Genomic DNA, 21,569 nt, shown 5'->3' on the forward strand with positions numbered 1-21,569 from the left:
TGCCCAACAAGAAAAGGTTTACGTTTTTTTTGGATTAATTAAATATAAACTAAGTAGGAATACAGAAATTCTTGTACCTGCCAGGTTGCTCTGGCAAGAAATTTAATAAAACTGGAGCTAAGGGTCCAACAATATTGACTGTTTAAAAACTGTAAGTCTGACATTAGCACAAATGGGGAAAAACAATGTTGTACCCAGGAGTCACAGCAATATCAAACATGATGCACTTAGGGGTGTGGGCATCAGGGCCAAACATGAAGCCCTGAATAGAAGTTAAAAGCAAGAGATTGCCCAGTCAGGGTAAAGTGGTACCCTATAAGGATACATATCTGTAGAAGGATAGAAGACTTTCTGGAGTTTGGACTCCAATTTTGCAAAAATTTTTGATAGCAAGTGCTGTAGTTTGGTACAACACTTGAAGGCAAGTAATAGAATTGTTGAATGCATAGACTCAGTGGTGGCAAATCCATGCACTTTATTAACCCAGTTAAGGAATGAATAGGTGGAGTTTACCTTCTGGATTTGAAGGATGTTTCTTCTGCCTGCTTTCTGTATCACGGCTTTACAAGTCGGTGTGCAGGTTTGGAGGAGCTATCCCCCTTGCACCCGGCGCTGCGCAACGCTGGAATAAACATACCTGCTTTACAACCCATCTCTGGATTATAGAGTTTGATTCCGCAAGTCAGCTAAACATTTGTGGTTGGTTTTTCTTTTCCCTAAACAAAGCAACCTGTTTTCTGCACTTGCTGTGCCTTACGAAAATGCACAGAAATTAGGCAAGCCTGAGACTCACCAAACACCACATGTGACATTTTGTAAAAGGTCAGTTTTGCAGCAGAGAACCACATATAATTATACCAAGTGTGCAACTACTTTTCCCATGCAGCAGCAGGCAGCAATGAGGCTGTTCTCATAATAAAAATACCATTTGAAAAGTAGTGTAATTAAGTGTATATCATGATGTACCCAGTAGCAACGAGAGCTCTATTAACAGCTTCTGGAACAAGTAGATCACTCCCATCCCCTGCAATGACTTTGCCTCCAATATCGCATGGCTGATAAATTGCAGTCTTCTGGATATGAAATATTTGCAAGTAATTTGCAAACTGCAGCTAATCAGAACCGTCTTCCATATTGTCACCAACCACTTCAGGCAGCATTGTTCCATTTTGACATCTGGCTATGAGGCATTCATGCACGGCATTCACATACATAGGTCAATAAATAGGAGGGAGGGTGATTTCAAGTACTTATGCTTCCATCAGTTTCTTCTGTGTACCTGTGCAGTAGCTGCCCATCTCACCTGGTAGGTACGAATGCTGTTTTCTACTCCAGGTCAATAAAAGCCTCCATCTTGACATCCACATGCAGATTTGTCCAGATAACACCATGGAGAAAAGCTTCTAAAAGTCAGTTCAAGTTTCTAATGAGATTGCTGAGCATAAAACCACATGATTCCCATGATTTTTCACAGATTGTTTTCTGCAAACCTGGATCTCACAAGCCTACAAGCAAGGAGAAAGCTTATCGGCACAGCAACAAATAGTACGATTGTGGGTTTTTTTAAATACAATCAGTATATTGTTCTATCACCAGCTGCTTTTAAGGCAATTCACTCCCATCAAACTCTCAAATATTCACCCAAGTCGGCTTTCATCCCTGTTTTTACCTCCTGAGCAATTGAATCTATAGGAACTATTGGACTTGGAGTCAACACAAGGACATACTGCCAGCTGAGAACCTTTCAGCTAATTCATCCAACAGCATCTAAAGGTTCGAAGCTCACTGAGGGGGAGAACAGTATTTGGGATAATAGAATTCCCCCCAAATGTATTGGGTTTATTTTTCTAAGTTTATTCATTTAAAGCTGAATTTGCACAAGTGAGGGAAAGCACCTTTCTTCCACACTGAGGAATTGGCACCATCTTCTCTCCAAAGAAAATTCTTTAAAAAGGCCCAAAAATTAAGTATACATAAATATTAATGTGTATTCATGCTCTTCTCTCTGCCAGAGTTCTGCTAAGTACACCAGTCACGTGAAAAAAGCAAGCCAGGCCATCCTGCACAAGTACAGTTATTACTGCACAATGGGTGAAACTGTCAGAGAGACACTGTACACCTATATACAAATTTAAGAACACAACGGAGTAACTGTTACTGTTTATTAACAACCAGTTTTAATAATACGATAAAAGTATGTCCTGAGAAAGGGGAACAAACATGCTTCTTCAAGGTTTTTTAGCTGTTCTGGATCTCAGCCGTCGCTTGATGATCAGATGATCACTTTCCTTCTTTTGTTCCTCAGATTCCTGAAGAAAACATTTCAAAAGTTACTCATCTTTTCACACAAGACTGACAAGCTCTTCTTGACCCACGCAAACATATTTCTTCCCCTAAATGGATTTCAGAATGGAATTTGCTTATTATATTTTATTCAGAAAACTATGGGATACCGAGATCATTTTAATGCAGCTTAATCACAAGGAACAAATATGGAGAATGTACAAAATCCTGTTTATCTTAAAAAAGCACACACATCTGAGGAAAGCCTGAAGGCAGCTTTCATTTTGAAATACTTGTTTTCAAAAGAGTATTATAATACTTGTTTTGTGAAACATGAAGCGTTCAGAAAACATTTTTAGCCTCAATCCCTGTAGCTATGACTTGCCCAGAATTTCAGTTCTCGGTTCAGTTCCATGTTCTCAGAACTACAGTGAGAAAAGAAATTGTCTCATCTTCTTCATCCTCTAACAAAAAAAATAACATTTTGGTTTCTGCCCCTATTGTTCGTCAAATCATCAAAAAATTCAGAGGGATATTATAGTATGGGCAAATGATCACTTTGCGGAACAGAAAAAGGACTCTAATATAATTAAATGATGCAGTTCCAACAGAGCAAGAATGTTCTTAGCACAATAGCTGCCGACAGAGTCATGAAACTGGCACATCAGATCCTTTGCAAGTTGGCTTAGACAGGAGATCATAGTTTAAGCATACCTAAAAAGCTGTCTAAGTTGTGCTCCAGAAAAGCGTGTAGTAGAAAAATCCCACTCCGACACACTGAAATTATCTATGATTCCAAATTAGAAGACATCTCCGTGATTGCTACATCACCTACTTAGTAAACTGTAAGCCAGCCAAACACAGAGATCTTTGAGGACAAAATAAAACAGAACAGCAGGAAGACCAACAAGAATGACTTGGTAGAATAAAGAAATACCTCAGTACTTTCAACCTCCCCCTGCAAATAGATGAAACCTTCAGTCTGTTTGGACTCCTTAGTAGTTTATTTTAAGCCAAGACTACATTATAATCGCTTACCGAAGAAGCAGGTATATCTAGAGGGCCAGAAATGACAGTTGAATGCAGCTTCCTTTTGCATCGTTTTGGCTTGGTCTCTCCTTCTTCGAGACTTTCAGGTTCGTTTGATTTAGGAGAACTTACTGCTGACATCAGCTTCTTGGCTAGAAGAAATTTGTTTTGATACATAAACCAATCAACTTACTGGTTTTGTGAGTCTTTAAATCACTGAATGCAAAAAAAGCTTCGTAACAAACTTGGTTTATAAATGACACGTAAAATTTAAGTGAAAATACTCAGAAATTGTATTTGTTCATCGAGGTTCTTTATTGCTTCTATAGCTGAAACTGTTTATAGGTTCAGGTACGGCAGCTTAAAGCACGCATTAAAATGGAGTATGAAAGACAATCATGGCTCAGAAGTCGCTGGAAGTCAGAAACCAGCAGGAGTTAAACAACAGGCCTAACTTTCGTGCTGACAGAAGCACAAGACAGAACCAACTTTCTCTGTATACTTGTAGGTTTTCACAAATGTAATAATGAATCTCTGAAGAGACGAATAAATGCATTTACTTCATAAATCAAAGGACAACTTAACATGGCAGACAAGTCTAAGAACACATACATTATCTGTCTGATTTCTGACTTTCAGGGGGATTACTGGAATTTGTTCCATCTCCCCAAATTCTGAGAATCAGTGAGAATGTGTTAACCCGTCTCAATGTGTGAAATACTCACAAGTCCTGATCAGTTTTAAGTTGATACCTCTCAACTACCTGGCTGATCTATCCCAGGGAGATTACTGGAATTTGCTCCATCTCCCAGAGTCTGATGGCCTCTGTTGTCAACTCCTTCACTGTGATTCAATCTATCCTATGCTACCTCAGTAAAAATCATTTCTTTTAAAAGTATTCCATATGAAAGACAAACTTCAATAGATGCAGCTTGAACATGGCATGCAGTTGATCACTGTGTTTTACTGTTCATTCAATTGCATCACCTTTCCTTCCATTTGCTGGCCAGATAAAAAAGAGAAATCTTTCCTTTTCCATGTGTAGCTGGTTCTCTGAGGAAAGCCAGTGGGAGTTGGTGCAAAGCAGTTTTAACACTGAGCGGATGAATGCAGAGGAGAAGAGTGATGTGAAGAAAAGTGATGCAAGTCCCATAGGTCCATTGTGAGCAGAAATTGGGAAGGGAGGTTGAGAAGGACCTTTGTCAACACAGTAACAGTACAGAACTCATTGGGACATCCTGGATTGGTATCAGTTGCACAGTGCTGCTTTAAACCCAGCTATAAATAAAGAGACAATAAATTTATAATGGATTCTTTCACTTTAAGCTCTCTCCAGATATCCCTCCTTTTTGCTGAACAAGTTCTGATAACCTGAAGAAGATAACAAGATGGCATAAGGCACAGGAGATTCTTTAGGTTATAATGGGCCCCAGGGCACATTTGATGCTGAGTCGATCAACCTCCAGTGCAGAGAGAAGTTTGCACAGAGTGCTCAACAAGACAAAGTCAGAAGTAACAGTGAAGTTTCTTGGAGCATTAATGGGCCCAGTGAGGACCATTATCAAGTAAGCTTCTCAAGGGACTTGTTAGAGCAGATAATTGGAAGCCAAGACTACAGGCAGGAAGAGGCACTGGCATGGTGGCTCTGATGCTAAGAAACCTCTCCTTTGTTTTATGAAGCAAACAGGACAAGCCCTGATCCCCAGACCCTTGGCAGGGAGGACCTCATGCTGACTAAGGATCCTTCCTGGGGCAGTGAGTTGGAAGTGTGTATGATGTTAAATGAAAGACGTGGGGACAGAAGATCCCAGGCTCTACATGTGGTGCAAGGACGCTGTGAGGTTCATGTCCCATATGAGACCTATGTTTCATTGCAGGATGTGAGAAGGGATGTGAGAAGGGCCCAGTCTGAACAAGCAGTCAATCCCTGTGAAACTCTGAACTTTATATCTCTCAGTTCCAGTGCCCTCCTTTGCACATTCTCCCAGAGTTTGATGTCCTTTATGTTCTGCAGTGCCCAGAAGTGCACCTAGTGCTGCTAGTGAGGCAGTAGCAATGCAGAGCAGAGAGGGATGATCCTTTCCCTCACCCAGCTGGCAATAAGTTGCTTCATGCACTCCAGGGGACTGTTGGCTTTCCTGGCTGCCTTGGCACACTGCTGACTCACATTCAGTGTGATGCTGACCAGCACCCCAACCCTTTCCAGTCAGACTCCTCTCCAGTGTCCCATATCCAGTCAGTGTGTATGTCCAGCATTGCCCCTACCCAGGTGCACAATCAGGCACTTGTTCTTGTTATACTTTATGCACTTGGTGCTTAGTACCAACTGGTACCCACTTCTCTGACTTGTCCACATCTCTCTGCAAGTCCTCTCCACCCTCAGTGGAGGCAACAGCACCTCCTCATCTGGTCTTATCAGCAAACTTGCTCAGAACGTCTTCTAGTCCTTCATGCAAGTCATCTGCATAAACATGAAAGGAAAGTGGCCCCAAAATGGAACCCTGGGGACCCCGACAGTGACCATCTACCATCCTGATGGAACCCACTGACTATAATCCTTTGGGACTGACCTACTGGCCAACTGCTCACCCACCACATTGTGTTACTGTCTAGCCATATGCAGAACATTCTGTCCAGAAGGTTGTTGTGAGAAACAGTGTCAAAATCTCCACTGAAATCCTCAAGGATTACATCAACTGGCTTCCCTTGGTCAACTAAACGGATAACTGTGTCACAGAATGAGCTTAAATTAAACAGGACCTTCGCCTCACAAACTTGTGTTGGCTGCAACCAATGACAGAATTGTCCTTCAGCTGTTTTTCCATAACTCCCACCATCATTTTCTCCATAATTTTACCAGGCTCTGGACTGACAGGTCCATAATTGCCCATGTCATCTTTCTTGCTCATCCTTACAATGAGACAACGTTTGCCAGCTTGCTGTCAGCTGGCATGACCCTAGACTTCTTTAGATGCAATTGAAATGAGAGTCCAGATCATACTAACGTGTCATCATTGAAAGAAAGCAGATGTGCCATAGCTTTGCAATGTCTTGAACTCCAGAGTATGCCACAACTGCAGCAGAGGGGAAGATTTGCCTCTTCTGTAGTGAACTCATTCATTTGGTAAGCAGAATAACACTACCTGATACATGGGGACTGTGTCTCCACTATTCTCTGCTCAGCTAACAGGGCAGCGGTGCAGGGTGTTGCTCTCATGTCAGTGCAGGTAAACTCGCTTTAACCCTTTTTCCTCCGTAAATGCTTCCTCTGTTTCTATGCTCAGATACACTTCCACATTCCCTCAAGTACACTTCCATATATCATTAACAATTACACTTTCTTATACCATCAAAACAGTTTGTCAAACAGTACAGTTCTTCAGTTCACATAAACTCCCTTAATACAGTCTGTATTCTTCAGTTATAAACACGGTGCCACAGAACCAGCACTGATTGAACCACCTCCCTCACACACTTCCTCACAAGCAGTACATAGTATTACATAAATGGGTTGACACTCATTGGTCGGGTGGAATGTACACCTCTCCTCAGGACAGTCTTACTAATCTACAGAGTACAAACTTCCGTCTTCTTACATACAAGCAGAAACTGCATATGAGTGGACAGACAACACAGTCTTTCACTTTGTCCGTGTCTGGCCATTTCCTTCACAGGAGGAAGGAAACATGGGTCGGGACTCGGCACTCACCCTGCAGCTGTTCTGTGTCTCACTCACACCACACTCACTCTGACATTTAGATCAAAAACCATGGTTTATTCATACTACACAATGCTGACAACGTTTTCTAGCTGGAATCTTAATAACACTCATACTCCATTAGCTACCATTTGACAGGCTATCCACTATATCCCATACCCGTAGGAGAGACCAACCTAGGTCCCTCCTATTGTCAACCACCTGGGAGAGCGTATTTGTTCTTGTTTCCATTCATATGACATACAGTTCCCTTTCATAGGAAGTCACCCAAGGAGTCTTCCTACCCCAGCTGGCAACCAAAGCCATGAGCTCACCTCCCTGGGAGCAGCACGTATGGCTGTAAACTGTGTAGGATGTCTCCTCAAGACATATGGGCTCCACTTACCATACACATACCTGGTCCACCTACGGGTGGTCCTTGTCTGTCCCTGCAGTGATCAGGTGAGGAAGGGAGTCCTTCAGAGAAATCTCAGGGTGCGCCAAAAGTGTCTCCCTCTCAGCTGGTCCTGCAGCGAACAGAGCTGGTCCCACCTGGGCCGCCAAATTGACTACAGGAATTGAACTCTATAACCTCTATAATTGATACAGTCTCCCATGACATACTTATACCAAAGCTGAGGAAGTATGGGATAGGTGAGTGGACAGTGAAGTGGGTCGAGAATTGACTGACTGGCAGAGTGCAGAGGGTTGTCGTTGGCGGTGCAGTGTCTGGCTGCAGGGCTGTAACTAGCGGCGTCCCCCAGGGGTCTGTGCTGGGTCCGGTCTTGTTCAACATCTACATCAATGACCTTGATGAGGGGATAGTGACCACCCTCAGCAAGTTTGCTGAAGACACGAAGTTGGGAGGATTGGCTGACACACCTGAAGGCTGTGCTGCCATTCAGCGAGACCTGGACAGGCTGGAGAGCTGGGCAGTAAGAAACCGGATGAGGTTTAACAAAAGCAAGTGTAGAGTCTTGCACCTGGGTAGAAATAATTGCATGCACCAGTACAGGCTGGGGGAAGAGGTGCTGGAGAGGAGCTCTGCTGAGAGGGACCTGGGTGTCGTGGTGGATGACACATTGGCCATGAGCCAGCAGTGTGCCCTTGTAGCCAAAAAAGACAATGGCATACTGGGGTGCATTAAAAAGAGCGTGTCCAGCAGGCCGAAGGAGGTGATCCTCCCCCTCTACTCTGCCCTGGTAAGGCCTCATCTGGAATATTGTGTCCAGTTCTGGGCTCCCCAGTACAAAAAAGACAGGGATCTCTTAGAAAGAGTCCAGTGGAGGACCACAAAGATGGTGAAGGGCCTGGAGCATCTCCCCTATGAGGAGAGACTTTGGGAACTGGGTCTGTTTAGCCTTGAGAAAAGAAGGCTGAGAGGGGACCTGATCCAGGTCTATAAATATTTGAGGTGTGAGGGGCAAAGTGGTGAGGCCAGACTCTTTTCAGCAGTGTGTGGAGGAGGGACAAGGGGAAACAGACAGAAACTGGACCATAGGAAGTTCTGCACTAATGTGTGCAATAACTTCTTTATGGTGAGAGTGACAGAGCACTGGAACAGGCTGCCCAGGGTGGTTGTGGAATCTCCTTCTCTGGAGATATTCAAGACCTGCCTGGATGCCGAGCTGTGCGACGTGGTGTAGGGAACCTGCTTTGGCAGGGGGGTTGGACTCAATGGTCTCTGGAGGTCCCTTCCAACCCCTACAATTCTGTGATTCTGTGAATATCATGGGGTGGTTTGGATGGGGAAAGACTACCCCTTTGAATGACCTTTTGTCAGGGCATGTCCTGGGATTCCTACGATCCTCAAAATGCAGCATTGCTTCTGTCACTGAAAAATGGGGCCCTGTGTGGGACGGAGGGAGGGTCCATGAGTCCCTGGCCCACCTGACTGAGTATTTCCATGGTCTTAGCAAAGACATACTTACAACTTGAGAATGAGAGTTAGCTGCGTTCATGGTGGCATGGCCACTGCTGATGGCCTTGAACTGTCTGAACAGAACTGAAGAGGCTCAGGCTGATGCAAATCAGCTATTGAATGACAGTGTTGAAAACCTGGAAAGACAGGTGGCAGTTTTGATGGGGAAAAAACCTAATTCAATCATTCTCCTATGGAAGATCAGGAGCATCTCTCTGGAAGACCATGGGGACCCTGTACAAGGGAATCTGTATAAAATGGACTCTGTAAATGAAGGCACTAAAAGGTCAGATTTTGAGGTTCCATTTGGACTACATCTATTTGAGATCTGACTGATTGTAACCCAAAAATGAAAAAAAAATGCAGGATAGGCTGGTGGGAGTGCCCTGACCAGTGTCCAACCCCCCAAACCCTGCTGCCCATAATACAGCAGCTGAACTGATGGATATAGTACAGTGGTTTAGACAGAAACCAAGAGAGCATGCCAGCATAGCTGCTCTGGTTATGGGACATGGAGGCAGAAAGTGCTGTGGTGAACGGACTGGAAATTTCAAAACTGACATCCATTACTACTCACCCTGCCCTCAGGCAAAGACTGTATGCTCTGTCCAACATAATGAGGATAGCCATTTGATCAGTGAATGATTTATGGCTGTGTGTCATATAACATGGCCAAATAAGAATGACATACCATTAAATATCAGCCTGTGGTCCTCTATGGAGGACTAACAAAATTATATTAGAGAATTAGGCATGAAAGAGGCAATCTATGAAGATGATTTTGAGAGCCCAGTCAATAAATTTTTCATCAGGAACGAGGGATCTCATCCTACAGCCATCACCTTTACATCAGGATGGGTCTATGTTATCCATACTGAACCCCCCAGTGGCCCTCAGGTGCTGTAATACAACAGGCTGCCCAATTGATGGGGAGACAAGAGTGCCTGCAGCCAGATGCAGTCTCTGAATGGTGGTGGAAAGGTCAGAGAACCATCTGCTGCCATGACTTAGGCATCCAGCCCCTAAGGTAATCCAGTCTGGACCCATTAGGGTCTTGAGACAACCAATGTTTAAAGACCAGATTAGAGCAGGAGTTCAGTTTAAAAAGATCGATGGACAGCATAATCAGGAAAAAATATCTGTTAAACAGGCCCAAGCACTGAGTATTTATAGTGCAACCTTTTCAGCCAAACTAGATATGAATGTAACTCAAGAAGGGTCTGGATGGGGGCTCTGGCAGAGCCAGAGTTCTTTGTGAACCCCTATGAGGTTTTGGTCACAGGTTTGGCATGGAGCAGAATAAAGATACATCACAGTTGAAAAGCATTTATTGGCTACCTATTCTACACTACAGGTGGTAGAACCAGTAACTCAGATTTCAGAGGTTATCGTTAAACAACAAGGCCAGTCCAGGGGTGGGTAAAAGATCTAACACACATCTCTATGATGGGGGTGGCCCAATCACAAGCAGTGGTGCGCTCAGTTGTTCTGCTTGCCTGCTCCTCAAGGAGTTAGGAGAAATCTATGCCTGCTGTGTGTTCGAGTGCATGCGCAATGCCATGTGGAGGGCTTATCACAATAAAGATTGGCGGATTTGCTGCGTAGACCGGTCAGAACTCAGATCTGCGTTGTGCTTCCTGCGGCACCAAACGCCCAACAGTGGCAGTTCCGTGTATTGGCCAGCAGGTGGCAGCAGAGACCACGGAAAGAACGTCTGCGGGACAGACCCTGGGGATCCGTTCTCTTTCGATTATAGGGGAAGAACACAAAGATGGAAGAGGAGGGAAGGGGGAAAAAAAAAAAAGAAAAAAAGAAAAAAACAAACCACAGCAAACAAATAAAAACTTCTCCAAACGTAGCAAACGTGAATGTCTGTCAATAAATAAATGAGTAATTGAATTGATTTCTGTTTCCACTCTCCCCCGCCCCCCTCAACTTCCGAGATGAAGAAACACCTGGTATCAATTGGACAGATGCACACAGTGAAGCCAGGGATGGTCTGAAACGCAAAGCAGCTGAGCAGCTTTTAGAAGAAAACAGAGTAGTAACAACTTCTGTACCTACATTCACCACTCTGAGATCCTGTCTGGGTCACCCAAGGCTTGTAAATAACCACTGGGTCGGTTCTGATGTCGAGTGATTTGTTGTCAGTTCTCTCATGGTTCTCCGGTCAGTTCTCCGGTGCCAGGATCTGCCACAGGGCATTCTGACCACGGGCATCATGTTTCTACGCTGCCGCCTGCATTTAACAGGCAATGGGACTGCCCAGCATGTGCAAGGCAGCACCTCTTTCACACCACCAGAATGTTTAAGGCTGTTGGGATTGTTGTTAGCGTCCCATTAACACTGAGGCTAGAGATACCCTTAGGATTGACATTACTATTAGCATTACTTTGATGGTGCCCTATCTGGGTCATTTCCAGGGGATGTCAGGAGTAAGGCATAGTGTCAGGAGAAAAAGAACAGACTCTGTTACTTTATAAACGTGATAATAGAGAGAGTTCATTGGAAAAAATACAACTCTTAAATAATGCAAAGCGTGCTTCTGATTGGATGCAGGCATCATCTGGGCTCTGATTAATATTACTTTTAAGGTAAAGATTATTGTTACCTTAATGATTGTTTTTTGGATTATGATCAGGTTAAAGGTTCCTTTTGCTACAAACTTCTAGCATCATTTTTGTTGTTACATTTGGAGTTAGAGACGATTTTAGAATCAGGGTAAGGGTTAGGATTAGAGTTACATTGCGGGTTATTGCTGTTATCTTTACAGCTCCTGTGAGGGTTGGAGTCTGGGTCAGGTGTTTAAAAAATGAAATGAGAAAAGAATAAAAAAAATATATTGAAAGCTTCAGATTTCCTTAATCTTTGTGGGAATCATATAATGTGCAACTCAGATCTACCTCTTCGTGCAGTGACTGCCTCTAAATTTGCTAGAGCCTAATATAATATGGCCTTGTGCTTTCCGCTAACTCACCTTCATTTCATTTTCATTAAATTTGCTTGGTAGTCAGATTTTGGTGTGTGGATATTTTAAAACAATCTAACTGACATTGGCCAAAAATTAAAAATAAATTAAAAAATGCATGACAGCATCAATTGTATCAATTTTTATAGATAAGAAGAACAGTTTTCCTTAGTTTTCTGTGCCTCTTTACTTTCTTACCTTCTCCCCTTGTGTGAGAAACTCTCAAAGTCAAATATTTCTAGTTAGGCAAAGATGGCAGCGATAGCAGCAGTGCTTATTCATTATTGCAATACTGCGCGCACATCCCCTATTGGCAAGGGAGAAATTGCACACCAGTCAGTGAAATCAATTCTGTTCTATGCCCTAAACCCAATGCAGGTGATGCTCTCATGGCTCTCATTGGTTGAGCATCACAGGCTCACAGATTCCTCGAGACTGTTGCTAGGATTCATTTCCATATAAGGTCAATTACCAACCTCTTGTTTTTAGGTCTGCCTTGTACTTTTCTGCGGAGAGAGAAGGGCAATGTTTCCAAAAGTCAGTACATTCATTCTGTGCTGTGCTGGGCTCTACCCACCCTGTGTATTTATCTTGTGCTTGTCTCAATTCGCCCCATGTCAGAATGCCCCCAGTCTGAACTTAACTCTGTTCAGCAACTTTCTTGGTGCAAAAACTACTTATACAGCTGTTTTACAAGAGGGTTATACATTCAGTTAGGGCCTACACTATATACTGAAAATACTGGAAACCTCCACTGCAAAAACACGATCTACCTCTCCCATCTGTGCAGCCTTGCAGACCCAGAGCACGCCAGGTTATTTCTGCTTTCATAGCATTTGCATGCTGTAGGGTGAGCACAAGGTTCTGCTGCTTGATTCTTCTGCAAGAGCTGCCTACCGGCAAATGGTTGCAGGGATGGAGGATGTGACAGAAAGCATTTGTCTCCACAAGAGCAGAGTTACATTCAGTGCAGAGAGTGTGAGAGTCAGGTTGGTGTGGAAAAGCACTGACACGCTGGGGATGATGCAGTGCTCACATGTCTAACACTCACAGACATTACTGTCAGAAGGATGGTGCTGTGTTGTGCTTCTACCTTTGGCAGCCCCTGGAGAAATGCTATGGCACACAGAACACCTTTGTATTGCACTGACTGCTGCCATGCAGCATGGATTTAACACACCAAATCCAGAGGAGCATCACTGCATCTAACTGCCCTGAGAAAAACTACTGTAGCTGAAGAGATGAGGAGGCAGCTGCTCATCTGCAGAACAAGCAGCACTGCCAGACATTGGGCCAGGTGAGCACCTCCTGCTGCAGCGTGATGATGACAGGGCTGGAGATGATCTGCAAAGCCAGCTTAAAAGTGGGAGACGTGAGTCAACATGGCAGGAGGACAGAGGTGTTAGGGAGCAGCCAAGGCATCAAAGAGTATCAGAAGGCTTTGAAAAGTATCACAAAGCAACAGCCAGGAAGACTGGGATTATCATGAGCAGCAACCTGGATGCTAGAGATTATTTGCTCCCATACAAAATGGTAGAGATCTTGCTGCAGACATCCCAAAGCCAGGCAAAATGGGAACCCAGAGCTCTGCCTGCACGAACCCCACAGCCAGAGTGTTGCAAGCTGAGCTGCCTTGCTGTTTGTTGCATTCATCCCAATCCCTGTGAATGAAGACTCAGAATGCAGTCGAGGCGATGACTGAGCATGAGAGTGACTTTATTCAATAAAAGACAGGAGGGCTTGAGAGGTCAGGGGTGAAGATGGGACTCCTCTTGTCAAGATGAGAGTGGCTCAGAGCTTGTGCTGCTGCCTGGTGCCTGGGACTGGCAGCCTGACTCTAAGTCCCCATCTAAGATGCTCAGCTTCACCTCACTGGTGCTGACCTGCTCCTGCATGGTGGTGCTGCTGCTGGGGCACTCGGGCTGTGCTTGGGATGGGCAGCACTGCAAAGGCGCTGGGTCACAATCCAGGCAGGTGACTGCTGTGTCTGGCAGGCTCAGGTCAGCATCTTCAGCAGAGCCAGGAGATATGAGAGCATGAACGTGGATGAGCCCCTTGTGTCCATCACTGTTACCATGTGGAAGGCTGTCATCCGAATTGCAGCGATTTGTGCTTAAGAAGAACTCTCCATTGATGGAAACACACTGCACATCACTACTTGGTTTGGATCTTTGGGGTTGACAAGGGCTCGAATCACCTAGGAAGGCATAGAAACACAAGGGTTAGTGTCAAACGTTTGCAAGTTGAATCATGAAAGAGGTTGTTGATACTTGGTAATAGAGTGGCGGCAGGAAGAAGCAAATAGGCTTCAAGCAACAGAGCCACTGTCTTGAAAGTGATCCTCGTGCAGGTCCAGCTCGTGTGTTGTTTCACTGTAATCCGCTTCTTTGGGTCTACCTAGTGGGCAGCAGCACTCGAGCTGTTACTGATATCATTGAAAAGAACTGGAGACAATTGTTCTATTCCTAAGAGCTTCAAGATGCCTAGAAGCACAAATAGAAACCAGCAGTATTTCATCACTTCACCAAAAGGAAGGTCAAACACCTGAGCTGTGAAGAGCAGTTACAGAACCTATGCATAAGATCACACCAGACATACTTTGTTCTAACAACAGTTATGGCACATAGTCCATTTCCTTCAATATTCCCAAAATGAAATGATGTGGAGCATTACAGGGAAAGAAACACTGCACACAGACACTATGACCCTGATTAGACTCAAGCAGCAGACTTAAAACAAGTCAGAGTTTTAGATTCCAGGATATTGCAGGACCTATCATGTGTGAAATTCAGTTACACAACAGTGCCTAGGTGCCTGCGTTTCAAGCAACTTTCAGATCACAGCCATGTAAAATAAAAACAAATTCAGTGCAGAAATAGCAATCCTGTACCTTAATACTCATGAGATTATCCATTTTTTACAGCACTCTGACTAAGTTCTAAAACTTGCTCATCCCAGTTCACTTCAACAAGTTCCACCAGTTCAAGCAATGCAGTTCTGAGATCCTATGTATGTTAGGCAGATAGAATTGAACAGTGCAGAAATAATCTCTGACAGCTTTAAGAGCTCCGTTCTGCTTACAAACTCTCAGTCCAAAATTATTCGCAGTTTTAAGGAAATGAACACCTGAAGCAGTTGGATCATCTGCCATTTGCCGCATTCTGCTTCTTGGCATCATGATTAGCACAAAGGGTTTTCTGCTGTCCTGCAGAGATGGACGAAGTCCTGCTTACAAATGGACCAAGTTCCAGTGTACAGCAGAGATTTTACCAGACTAACAAACCACGTCATTCAATTCATTTGCTCAGGTTGTTATGCACTCAGAAAGGAAACAGAACTAACTGTTGAATTCTGAAGGTAATCTGTGGGGTCCTGTAGAGAGTGTTTTTTACAGCTAGTTAGCTGAGAAGGGTCGTAAACACGGTGCGGTTAATCAAGCAGCCATAACACCTGCAAGGACAGTGAGAACATCAGTATGCCTTATGATGGTGAGAAACTAGCCATGGTTCTGGGAACTCAGCAAGGGAGTATCTTTCAGTTGATAACAACAAGCTGTTAAGATACTCGGGGATGGTATGTAATTGGGAACCAATGATGAGCTCCACTTTTGCAATATGTATGAGCTAATTATCCGTATTATAAAGGTACACGCAGCCAAGGAATAAACGAGATTAGCTGATCATGTCAATGACAGGTGTGGTCGTCTGCTTTTCTCCCGCCGTTCTGCAACATCGTTGCTGTTTAGTGTCACTGGGTTCGTTAAACTGCTGTTCATTCTCAGATCGTTGGTTTTTTTCATTTTTTCCCTCCTAGACCCATTCACAATCTCCCTTCCCTTCCCCTCTCAGCCGCGCCGCGCCGCGCTGTTAGAGAGGGGAGGTTCTTTGTTCCTTCTCTCCCTGGGTTTGTTCCCACTGTCACCGAGTGAGCTCTAGAGAGAACTCCGTGACACAAACTCATTGCAAAGTCTAAGCTAGAAGAAGCATCACCTCAGTGTATCCCAGAAAAAGAACAGCGTTGAGATTTTAATTGGTTTTGGTTTTTTGTTTTATTGGGGGTGGGTTGTTTTTTGTTGGTTTTTTAGGGTTTTTTTTTTTTTTTTTGTCTTTTTTTGGGGGGGGAGGGGGGTTGGGGGGGGGAGGGGTGTAGGGGTGCGAGGGGAAGGGAGAGGGAGGGGACAGTTGTTTGGTTGTTTTTAATATACAATAAAGTTATGCAGTTCTGCTGTCAGTCGCCTCAGAGAGTTCCCGAAGGAGCTCAACCATGTTCTGCTCAACATCGAGTTGTTCCATTGAGTGGAGCAATGGTAGTCTTGCAGATGGAGCAGTGCAGGAATTCTGACAGGATCTCCAGGTGTATCCAGTTCATCATCTGAAAGCTCCGCAACCAAATTGGAAGGGACCAGTCCTCTTGTGCCATCTGTCAGCTCTCCCTGAAACCAGCCATTCTCACCCACATCTCCAAAGACATTACGTTTTGTCCGGCAGTCAGAGGCAGCTCGTTTTCTGGGTCCTCATTAGGACCCTCAACAGGAATGTAGCTGTGTCGAGCTAAGAATCTTCAAACTGCTGGTGATACCTGTCCTGGAGTATGCAGGATGAAGGACAAAAGCTCTGCTCTCACATTCAGGGCCATCCTCTGACAGAAGGCAGCACTCAGGACTGTTCCCAAGGATCTCTTTCATGACTTTGAGTTCAAGCTCCTGGTTTTCCAGATGACCTTGAAGACTTCGGGCCTCTTCAATGGCAGAATGGAACAGACTGGAGCTATTACGGAGATTCTTGTTTGACTGGGTCAGAGTCTGTCTCGTTGCCTTCCCCAGCTCCATCTGCTGCTTCTGCTGCTCTCTTTTCCCTCTTGCGTGCTCTGTGAGAATGAGTTTCAGAAAGCACTACTCACTGACAGGAAATAAGGGGAAACTTGAAAGACTTTGCAACCTAAGTCCTGGCAGTGTACTGCCAGCGGCTGATTTGGCCGTCCAGGATCCTGGCACCACAAATGCTTCATTGCCAAATGCAGCAATAAGGTGTTCTGGGGAAAGGCCAACTCACAGGTAGTTTTTGAGCACCCATATCACAGTACCAACAGCCAGCACCAGCGCAGGCAGCAGCATCACTGAGACCGTCATCGGAATGCGGCGCTTCCGCACAGATCTGTGAGCAGCATCCTCTGTGCTTTTGCCTGTGTTCATCCCTGGAAGAAATGAGACAATGTCCCACGTTACCTTCAGCTGCGCTACAGATAATCTCTCAGTGTGCTTCATGGACCCAAGAGGTCATTTTGTCAGTGGGTGCCTCCGTCTCTGGTGCCGAAGCACCGGAGGACAAGAAGGATTGCTTCCACCTCTCGTTGGGTATGGAGAGGCTGCACAGGCACTACCCGTGTCCTCCTCTGGGCCGAGAGCTGGGGCTGTACTCTGGGGTCTGGGCTTGGTCCGTGGGGAGAGCTACAGAGCAGAATCCCTCACACTTTTCCCGGCATGTGTGTCCTGAGCTCCCCCTGTGGGACGCCCCCCAGGCTGAAGGTCAGGCTTCAGCCAGCACAGGGCACATCCAGAGCCATCCCAGGGGAGAAACACTCCTGCAGGCTCCTACCACACAAGACCCTGCTCATCACCCTCAGGTGGCTTCGTTCCAAAAGGGCAAACTCTGCGATCTGGGAGCGGTGGGAACTGAGCAGGGTCACAGAGGTCTGCAAGTACCTTCCCTGGCACATTGCTGGAACAACTCTCCACACCCCACGAAGGCCAGCCATTTTCAGAGAGCCACCCCTGGCTTCTTTTACATGTGCTCTATGCTCACATGCTCAGGTCTGGCTGCTGACCTGGTGTGCAAGAGCTGGCAGCAAGAGCCTGCAGGCACGCAGTGACTCTGGTTCGTGACACCGTATGATCATAGGACAGAAATTACCTGGCATGCCGGTTGGTGCTGCCTGCATTCCTCTGTCCGGGACGGGCAGTGTGGGATATCCGCCTTCCTGCAGCACATCCGGGACCGGCAGTGTAGGATATCCGCCTTCCTGGAGTGCATCCCTCTCACTTTGTTGGTCCGTTCCTTTAGAAAGAAAGCAGGGCAGTAGGATTGGGATGTCACGTGCCCTCATCGAAAACTGAGCTTCTCCAATCCCGAGCTCAGGTAAAGTCCAGGCCCCCCCCCAAGTACACTGTGAGCCCCTCTGTTACCCAAGGGCATTTGGGCCCTCCCAGCTATTGGACAATGCTGACTCCCTCACACCTCTTGAGGAATCAGCTCCTGTGCAAGGCCCTCACATACTGTGCTGTCACCAGCCCGTCACAGCCAGGTAGCTGCAGGCTGAAATCCAAGATCTAACACACAGTCCAAGCCTTCAGAAATAGCATCTCCACCTCATTTCCAGCATTAGCAAAGGCAGCCAACCCTGCTTAGGACGCTCCTCCTGCCTTGAACTTGCTCAGCTGCACGGAGGGCTTTGGATGAACAGAAGCACAGCGCTTGCCACTTTGCCACTTGCTGCCATCTGGGTGCCAATGACTGCACAAAGCAGCTCTGACAAGTAATGGTTGTGCTGGGGGAGCAGCTGCCTCTGGGTCTTGGCTGGATGCAGACCATCTGGCAGCAGACCAGCTCTGGTGCTTGACAGCACCTGCAAGGTGATACATGGAACACGGCTGCAGCACGGCTCTGACCCATCCCTTCCTGCTGTGCAGGCTACAGCCTGCCCACACCTCTATATCACACCTCAGCTTCCCAGGTCCCACAGTGAACAGACTGAAGTATACCCACCACGCTCTGCCTTCTCCATTTCCTTCAGCAGTCGCTTCAGGAGACGGGATGAGCCCTGAGAGTATTTTCCTCGATTGGATTCATCCTCTTCTCTTTCCGGACCTTAACAGAATGTATGAAGTTAAATATCATGTGCATGAAGATCTGAAGATCAGCGGCGAGTCAGCCAAGTCAGTGAAGACAGAGTACTCACTGCTGGGATTCCAGCTGGGCTCCAGCACAGGAGGAAACCGATGACCGGGCAAGGCCCACACTGGGGGCACTTCTGCAACCAAAGACCCATGAAAAGTTTTAGTCACACACTACAGCATCAACAGAGTAGCAGAGCGTACAGGGGACAGGGCCTGCAGACACAAGTGTGATCAGACACAGGTGAGGAGAGCTTCCGGCACATGTGGGGGCCTCCTTTTCCCTGAGTGACCTGTAGGGTCTGGCGGTGGTTGGGGAATGCCACAGCCCAAATACAAAGGTCTGGGCTCCCTCAGCTGCAGAGGGGCAGCGGTAACCTTCCCACTGAAATGTTGCAGCTCTCCGAGAGAAAAAATACTCATGGCTCATCTGTGCAAACCCTTCCAGGCACAAACAGGCTTGGAAGACCTGGAGAGGATCTCCAGTAAAATTGCACCCAGGTAAACCATGAGAGCATGAACGTTTCAGCCTCCAAGGAAACAGACACTCACAACTTACCCCTGGGTTGTCCCCCAGGCACAGGCATGAAGTCCGGATCCAAAGGAGCATCCGGAAAGGGAGCACGAAGCTCATCATCTAGAATCAAGAACAGATGAGAGAAGTTCCCACTTATATGCACTATATGGTGTGATCTCCTTCTCCCTCAGTAACTGGATGTGGAGAATAACTCAGGTCATGATTTCCAAAGTTGCAGGGTGGACGGGATGACCCGTAGGCTGGCACCTGGCAGCGTATCTCCGGGCCACGTGCCACATCTCTCACAGATTACTTGGAAGAAGATGCCCATCACCCCCTACCCAGCAACACCCCCATGGAAGGCAGGCCCCAGGCAAGTGTACTACAGGGCCGTGGGGACACAGCCTGACTTCTTGCTCCCAGCGCTGCTCAGTTTGGGTCCCATCTCTACCCACTCACCTGCTCCCCGTGCTCGCCACGGAGCAGCACAGCTCTCCTGAAAACTCATGGCCACCAATAGGAGGAAGAGGACAAGGCGGGCAGGGTCCATGGCCGCCCCCACACTTGCACCACGCTTCCAACACCACCGCTGCAGCCACAGTGAGTGTCGCACTGAGCCAAGCCTGCGGCCAGGCCTTGTGAGCTCATGACGGAGCTCAGCACAGTCATAGGATGGGGCATTGTGACCTCACATCTCTGTGATTCCGGGTGGCGGCTCCCCGCAGGCTGCTGCTCTTGTGATGCACTGCACCAGGGCTGTGTGGGGCTGGTGCTTACATCATAGAAATGCAGAATCATAGAATGGCTTGGCTTGCAAGGGACAGTGAAGAACTCAGAACCCCAGCCCCACTGCCTCGGGCAGAGATGCCACCCACAGAGTCTTGCTGCCCAGAGCTCCATCCAGCCTGGCCTTGAACACCTCCAGGGATGGAGCATCCACAACTTTGCTTGGCAAACTTTTGCAGAGCTTCAACAACCCCAAGAAGGCATTATTTCCAGCCTGGTGCACCACCTCAGGCCACAGAGGTAGTGACGCAATATGCACAGGTTATCCACGCGTGTGAAACGTGCTGCAATTAAGCAAGCCAAGCGGATAAATCCTCTCCAGTGTGGAGGATGATGGCTGAAATACAAACACGGAGAAGCTGACCTTCCCACAGACCCGCCAAGTCAAGTGTCACGTGCTTACATTTTTGTTGATAGATCTGCAGTTTCATCTTTTTTTGATGGCTAAGGAAATCCCCTTTCCTGCACCAAGTGTATTTCCCACGTGTAACGTGCTTCCAAGTCTGATTTTAGTAGCAGATATTGAAGGCTTGCTAGTTGGCACCTCCCATCCCCAAAGTCCCAGTGAACTCACCCACTGCTGGCAACTGGATGCTTGGTGGCGAGAGAACCATCACCTATAGGATCCCACCTGGGTTTCCAGAAACTGTTGCACCTTTGGATACATGGCGATAAATACTGTGTCCATACAACACCCTCATTGAATCAGAGCCTGCCACCTTCCCTACAACCAGGCAAAGGGCGCAAAGGAAGCTGAACTGCTGAACCAGGCACCAATGGGGCTTACGTGTTTGCATCAAAAGACAAAATACCAAGCAGAGAGCATGGGAATCAGATGTTGTTTCTGGAGCAGAATTAAGATTAAAAAAATTGATTTCACAGTCTGACATCAACCCTCCTCCACCCCTCCCATTCCCCCCCCCAGCGCACCCCTCCCTTCCTTCCCTCTTTGTTTAACAAAGACTTTGAATAAAATCATCATATCAATACTACAATTGCTGGCCTGGGATTATTATCACCTCTTTCGGGTTCCTGGACAGGAGAGGTGCACCCCACTGATTTCAGCGGTCCTGCCTGGGTGGTGAGGTGACTTCACAGAATCACAGAATCACAGAATCACAGAATCACAGAATTGTAGGGGTTGGAAGGGACCTCTAGAGATCATCGAGTCCAACCCCCCTGCCAAAGCAGGCTCCCTACACCACGTTGCACAGCTCGGCATCCAGGCGGGTCTTAAATATCTCCAGAGAAGGAGACTCCACCACCTCCCTGGGCAGCCTGTTCCAGTGCTCCGTCACCCTCACTGTAAAGAAGTTCTTGTACACATTCGTGTGGAACTTCCTATGCTGTACTTTCATCCCATTACCCCTAGTCCTATCCCCACGCACTACTGAAAAGAGACCAGCCTCACCACTATGGCTCCCACACCTCAAATATTTATAGACCTGGATCAAGTCCCCTCTCAGCCTTCTTTTTTCA

This window comes from Coturnix japonica, unplaced genomic scaffold, assembly GCF_054131305.1.
Source record: "Coturnix japonica strain WE unplaced genomic scaffold, WE-NBRP24 Scf041, whole genome shotgun sequence".
NCBI classification, from domain to species: domain Eukaryota; kingdom Metazoa; phylum Chordata; class Aves; order Galliformes; family Phasianidae; genus Coturnix; species Coturnix japonica.